Consider the following 7,313-nt stretch of genomic DNA (forward strand, 5'->3'; position numbering starts at 1 on the left):
AAGGGGGGTGCCAGTTTTCAGTGATGCTATTTAACCCAGATCCCTTGCAAAATAATGAAATGGGAATGTGTTTATTTATTCGCCCCTTGCCTGTCCAAGGCAAGAACAGTTCTAAGATGTAACTAATAGAGGCTTCCCTGGGAGTCACCACTCCTGTGTGCCCCCACTAATGCACACACAGACTTCATTATCTTAGGCTCCTAGGTACCAGGGATGTGTTTTGAAAGCAAAATCCATGCTGGAGTTTTTCTCAGTTTGTCGTGTGTGTGTGTGTGTGTGTGTGTGTGTGTGTGTGTGTCTTCTTAGGGCCACACACATGGTATATGGAGGTTCCCAGGCTAGGGGTCTCATCGGAGCTGTAGCTGCCGGCCTACACCACAGCCACAGCAATGCCAGATCCGAGCCATGTCTGCCACCTACACCACAGCTCACGGCCACGCCGGATTCCTAACCCCCTGAGCAAGACCAGGGATCAAACCTGCGTTCTCATGGATGTTACTCAGATGCATTATTGCCAAGCCATGACAGGAACTCCTCAGTTGGTCTTTTTAGAAAAAAAAACTCTCCCAGATTCCCAGTATCTGAAGTGTATCCCTGTTCTGAACATGTCTTCCAAGGTGATTTTGGAATTGTATGATATTCAGGGGGACCCAACCAAAAGCAGACAGTCCCCTGGAATTACGGGTTCCTCAGACTGGATTTTTACGGCATTGTTGCCCCTGAATTGAAAGAAGGTCTACCCTTTTGAAGGAAACTTGCAATAAATGAGCAGGGTAGAGAAAACTCTGACGCCGTACAATCCCTAAACCTCAGCCAAGGCCCCCCACACTAATTCAGTGTCCCCTTAAGGTCACGTTCATCCTGAGGGTTCTGATTCCTCCTCCTTTGCAATGACTGCATGAGAGCCGCGTCTTACCCCAAAATGCATTCTGAAGTCAGTGCAAGTGGAGAAAGGCAGAGCCAGTTACCTCTGCAAAGTTCTCGGGGAGGAGCCGTGGTCGAGACCACATCCTATCCCTTAAAAAACACTTAACTCGGCTAAGCTTCTTCCCCCACGGTGGAACAGGTTGCTGCTTCTCCCACTGAGGATAAGACAGAGGTGGCTGGCACTGGGGGACCGTATCGTGTGACAGCTATAAGCAAGTACCAGGCTTGCACAGGTGCAGGAGGATGCTCTCGTGAGAAGCGGTTCCTGATATTTGCTGAGGGACCAGCAGATCCATATCTCTGAGCTCACACGCTCCCCAGGGCATCACATGGAAGGGTGGACTGGTTTCCCCACACCCCTTCAGTGGCCTTTCTCTGTTTCTTTTTTGCCAAGCAGCCCTCTTTGCCTACGTGTTCATTAAATGTGTGTGGCAGGCGATCCCACCACACTCCTTTGTGAATAAACATTGACCAAAGGCAACCTACACCCCAGATACATAGACCTATATATATATAGATCTATATATCTCGAGATATATAGTTATTTATTTATTTATTTTGAAACACATCGCTCTGAAAAAAAAAAAAAGAATGCTCGTTTGAGCTCCACAGGAAGGAGTCACAGTGCAATATCTAGAAAGGCTAAGCAATGCCTTTTGGGAGAATGTATGGAAGAGGGAAGATGTGTGTGTGGGCCTCTGTGTTCCCTGCTTGACATGTTTGGTTGTGTGTAAAAACTATGGATGTTTGAATACCAAAAACTGGGAGTACTTTTGGAAGGTTTTCCTCGTTCCCTCGTTAATTACTTCGCTTAACAACGGAGGTCGTACCAAGTAGGGTGGTAATCTCTTTTCCTTCTGACGATAGTTTATATTTTGATAACATAATATTTAAAAGAAGGTCTGCCTCTCGGAGGCAATCCAGTGAGGTGTCGTCTTCTGGTGAAAATGCGGACACGTGCCCGTGGGCTTCGGTGGATACATATCTCCTCAAACTTGTTTCAGAGAATCTAAGGACTTTTAATTTATGATTATTTATAGTAATACTTGTAGATAACGTAAGATGGTTTTTTAAGAAAAAAATAAACTTTTAAGCCTTTTCTTTCAGGCCAGTTTTGGAAATAAAGCCTTGATTTTTGAAGCCTGTGGTGTAAACGGCTGCTGTTGATGGCACTGAAGCCATTGCCTTAGATCAGGTTTTTGTGATGCCTCTTTCACAGGCTGTTAACTAGCATCCCTCTTGTTGGATGACTTGTATCCTTGGCTGGACACGCAGTGATGCTACGCACGTCCACACTGTGTCTTTTTATTGAACCACTCGAGGACTGAACTGTCTCATGGGAAGATGAAGAAGGTGACAGACAAACCGTAAAAGACAGACCATGAGAAGGCATGAAGTTTCATTTTGCAAACATCCTGCAATTGGAAAAGATTACTTTGCACAGTTGGTGCCTATTGGTCCAACCGGCGGGGGGGAAGGGGAGGAGGGGGCGGGGAGCCTGCCTAAACTGAATAAGAGACTCTTGTGTTGGCTATTCCAGTTCAAAGAATGGAATAGAATGTTACCATAGAAAAATAGTAAATGTTCATATTTTCTTAATTAGATACTATATCGTGTTTGGACTTGTTTGTATTGTAATAAATTCTAATATGGTGCACACTTGGTGTTTCGTAGTTGCAGGTATGCTCCAGCAATGGCAGAACTCTGATTGATATTTTTAAATAAGCATCTTCCATATACTTTGTGCTGGTACCAGATGAGACATGAGTCCCACCTGCCACCTGGTTAGCCAGATATTTTTCAGAACTTAAGACCACTGGAATAAAAAAGGGGGGGGAGGGTGTTCCTGTCGTGGCTCAGTGGTTAATGAAACTGGCTAGCATCCATGAGGATGCAGGTTTGATTCCCTGGCCTCGCTCAGTGGATTAAGGATCCAGTGTTGCCATCAGCTGTGGTGTAGTTTGCAGACTTGGCTCAGATCTCATGTTGCTGTGGCTGTGATGTAGGCTGGCGGCGACAGCTCCAATTGGACCCCTAACCTGGGAACCTCCATGTGCCACGTGTGCGGCCCTAAAAAGCAAAAAAAAAAAAAAAAAATCTAAATTCTCTTCTGACCACATTCTCTACACATCTTCGAGGCAGTGGTGGCTGTAATCATAAGCAGAAATCTAGCATGATGGCTTAGACTTAAAGTCAGACATTCACAGGTTCATGTCCTGGCTGTAGCATTCACTGGATATGTGACCTTGAACGAGTCCTTGAAGAGCTCTGACAGACTGTCCTCCTGTAGAAAACGCTGTCAAAATTAACGTTCCCCAGTTGCCTGCAAGGTAAGTAGAAACTCTCAGAGTCAGGAAACCAAGGCTTGGAGTGAGTTATTGTAAGCTATAATTTTGCAGGCTCTGCCGTTTTCTAGCTGTGTGGCCTTGGACAAAGTTTTCAACCTCTCTGACTCTCAATTTCCTCTCCAGAAAGTCGGACTCATAGTAATTCCAGTACATACTTCCTGGGGTAAATATTAACAGCAGAGCTAAGAAAAGCTTCCATTTGTACATCCTTTTCCAGGTGAGGCTGCCGGACCAAAAGAGGTTCATGCTTTTGTCCGGAGTAGAACCCAAGGCACCTAGCCCTTCATCTTTTCCACTCTGACTCCTCATCCCAGCTGCAAGATTCTGACTCATTCCTTCAAAAGATCACATTCTTTCTGTGTCCTTTTTCGAGTTGGGTGTATTGCATAATTTTCCAGCTCTTCAAACCCAAGTCATCCAAGCATGAACTATATTATAACAGCATCATAATCAAATATTTGATTTGACCTTTCCCTGCGAGGTAGAATTTTTTATAAATTGACTCTGTTAGGAATCCCAACCACAGCTCTCAGACTAGCTGTGTATGCGTGTCCCACATAAACCACCATCAGTTCTGACAGCCACCCACAAACGAGTGTCATCGTCTGTCTTTGCATCACCTCGGAGAATGAAAGCCACTTACAAGGTGAGAGGAAAGTGCAGGAAAGCCAAGATTTTGCTAAGAAGGTGGCAAGCAGACACTAGAAGGCAAGGCCAGCACATCCTCAGTTGATGGAGGGTGGACTGTTAAATAAGAATCCTTTTATTAGTGCACCCAGCTAAAAGTGATGGCTCAGCCTCCATGGAAGGTGTGCCATTACTCTGAGCACTTGCCAGACACAACAAGGGGGGATAAGAAGCTCGTGTCTACGGGATAAATAGACACTGTGAATTTCCTGGGTTTGTTGAGAGAATGTGTCACTGTCATGCCATAAAAAGAAAAAGAAAACATTTCTGATTAAAAAGGAGTAAAACAGGCCTACAGGGAAGAGAGAGGCTCTCTCGCCAACACTCCACACGAGGAGTTATCATGTCCATGGAGCTTTGTAACCTGGTATTACCATGATATTCCCAGTAACATGATATTTTTCTCCACTGGAGATAGAACAAGAGGGCAGGAGACTTCAACGGCAGCACGAGGGACCCAGATGGAGCCAAAGAAGAAATCTTCACAGAGAGGTCCAGTAAGCGCCCGTGTGGTTTTTCTACAGCAAGTCTTAGACTCATTTTCTCAGAATATATTTCCAAATGGATTACATATCAGTCAGAGTCTTAGAGGGAAGCAAATCTCACTCAGATGATTTCAATAAAGCAATGAAACAATGATCTGAGCAAGATTTTTTTTTTTTTTTTTTTGCTTTTTAGGGCTGCACCCATGGCATGTGGAGGTTCCCAGGCTAGGGGTCCAATTGGAGCTGTAGCCACCCACAGCCACAGCAACATGGGATCTGACCTATACCACAGCTCACGGCAATGCCAGATCCTTAACCCACTGAGTAAGGCCAGGGATTGAACCCGCATCCTCATGGATCCTAGTCGGGTTCATTAACTGAGGAACCATGAAGGGAACTCCAATTTGAGCAAGATTAAAGGAACCAAAAAGAGTTATTGAGGCACCCAGAAACTGGAAATAATAGCCTCCCTAGGCTATTATTACCTCCCTGGGCCCGATGGGCAGTGAGCGGTGGGAGGAAGTAATTGTTACTGCAGCTCAGAGTAGGCTGTGCTAGGGAGAAAGGCCTTCCAGCAAGCAGGTGCCACACAACAGCCAGAGATGTGATGCCAGGGAGGAAGGACAGGATATCCCAACCCCTTTCTTCCTTCCCTGTGATATCATGCTAATGCCACACACCGCCCCCCCCACCAGAAAAGCTCAAACAGAAGTCAGCCTGGAAGAGAGTGCAGGTGACGTAGTCCATAGTGGCCAGGTGCTAAGGCACAAAGCAGTGAAAAACCAAGGTGAAGTGAGATAGGACGCGATTACAGAATAGCCAGCCAAGGTTAGATTCTTATTTTACTGTCATTGGATGCTGGAGAGGATCTTAGAGATTATTTCATTCAGATATCAAAAAAAGAGCTCTCTAGAGAGAGAGAAATAGAAGAGAAAGAAAGAAAGAAAGAAAGAACGGAAGGACGTACTTCAGTAATGAGGAAGGAAGGAAGTACTTAACTGCCGTCAGGCCGACTTCCTAAAAGAAAAAAGAAAGAAATACACAAGACATCGCGATAGCCTCCTTTCCTTCCTTTCCTTCCCTCCCTCCCTCCCTCCTCCTCCCTCTCTTCCTTCCTCCTTCCTCCTTCCTTCCTTCCTTCCTTCCCTCCCTCCCTCCCTCCCTCCCCCCTCCCTCTCCTTCCTCCTTCCTTCCCGCCCTCCTCCCTCCCTCCCTCCCTCCCTCCCCTCCCCTCCCTCCCTCCTCCCTCCTCCCTCACTCCCTCCCTCCCCCTTCCTTCCTTCCTCTCCCTCCCTTCCTCCCCTTCGCCTTCCCTCCCTCCCTCCCTCCCTCCTCCCTCTCTCTCTCTCCTTCCTTCCTTCCCTCCTCCCTTCCTTCCTCCCTCCCTTCCTTCCTCCCCCTCCCTTCCTTCCTTCCCTCTCCCTCCCTCCCTTCCTTCCTTCCCCCCCTCCCTTCCTTCCTTCCCTCCCTCCCTCCTCCCTCTCTCTCTCTCTCCTCCCTCCCTCCCGCCCTCCCCCCCCCTTCCCTCCCTCCCTCCCTCCCTCCTCCCTCCCTCCTCCCTCCCCCCCTCCCTCCCTCCCTCCCTCCCTCCTCCCTCCCCTCCCTCCCTCTTCTTTCTTCCTCCTTCCTTCCCCGAAAGAAGAGGGAAATAAAGAAAGGAGGGAAGGAAGGAGGGAGGGAGGGAGTTGACTCAGGTCAGGCAGAAATAACAGCAGCCTAATCAGGGAAGGTCCTTTTCAGAAGGTAACAGACCTGGAACCCAAACTAAAATTGAACAGTCGTACAAAGAATATTCCAGGCTAAGAGGCAAGAAGGACAGAGACCTTGAAATGTGGCCAACCTTGAGTGCTCAAGGAACAAATAGAAGACAAGTATTGTTAAAGCATAGCCGTCCAGGGGAGAGTAGAATGGAACAAGGCAGGGAGGGGCAGGCAGGAGCAAAATCATGTGGAGCTTTGTGGGTCCTGCTAAGGAATTTGGTGGGAAGTCAATGGAGAATTTTAAGACGGAGCTCCTGTTATGACTCAGGTTAAGAATCCAACTAGTATCCATGAGATGCAGGCTAGATCCCTGGCTTTGCTCAGTGGGTTAAGGATACAAGGTTGCCACAAGCTGTGGCACAGGTCACAGATGTGCCTCGGATCTGGCATTGCTGTGGCTGTGGCATAGGTCTGCCTCTGCAGCTCTGGATGCAACCCTATCTTGGGAACTTCCATATGCTTCAGGTATGGCCCTAATAAGGAAAAAAAAAAGAATTTTAAGTAAGAAATTGATGTCATCTTCTCACTTAATTTCATCACCATAACTCTTGAGGAGATGTATTGTTACCTCCATTTTTCAGATGAGAAAACTAAGTCTCACTGGTTACTAAATTAAGCTTGTACAATATCATGATGAGTTATTATCTGGTGTCCTTTAAGCCCAGTCCTGTCTGGGTCCATGAGCCACTTCATTAGGCCACTTTAACACATTTTCTTTGACATCTCAACCCTCTTCTGAATTTGCAGCTTGTTCCCATTACCCTTTTCACCATTCAAGTTTGATATTTAGGCCAAAGTCATCCTCCAATTCCAGTAATGAGGAGTCAGAAATCATCAGGTCATAATATCATATGGTTCTAGTTCATGATATAATTCATGCATCTAATGAAATCTGTCAGAGTAGAGTATTGGCCTCACAAAACTGTAAATGAAATAATATAGACTCTACTAGCAGATAAGGCATTTTTTAAAAAGTGTATCCTTTTTAAAACTTTCCTGCACCACTCTCGGTAATATTTTCAATGTCATTGTTTTGCAAATGCTTTTATATGCAGATTTTAATTCTTGGTATTCTCCAGCCTAGGCACGCCTCCTTCAAAACACTT

This window comes from Phacochoerus africanus, chromosome 5 (assembly GCF_016906955.1).
Source record: "Phacochoerus africanus isolate WHEZ1 chromosome 5, ROS_Pafr_v1, whole genome shotgun sequence".
Lineage (NCBI taxonomy): Eukaryota > Metazoa > Chordata > Mammalia > Artiodactyla > Suidae > Phacochoerus > Phacochoerus africanus.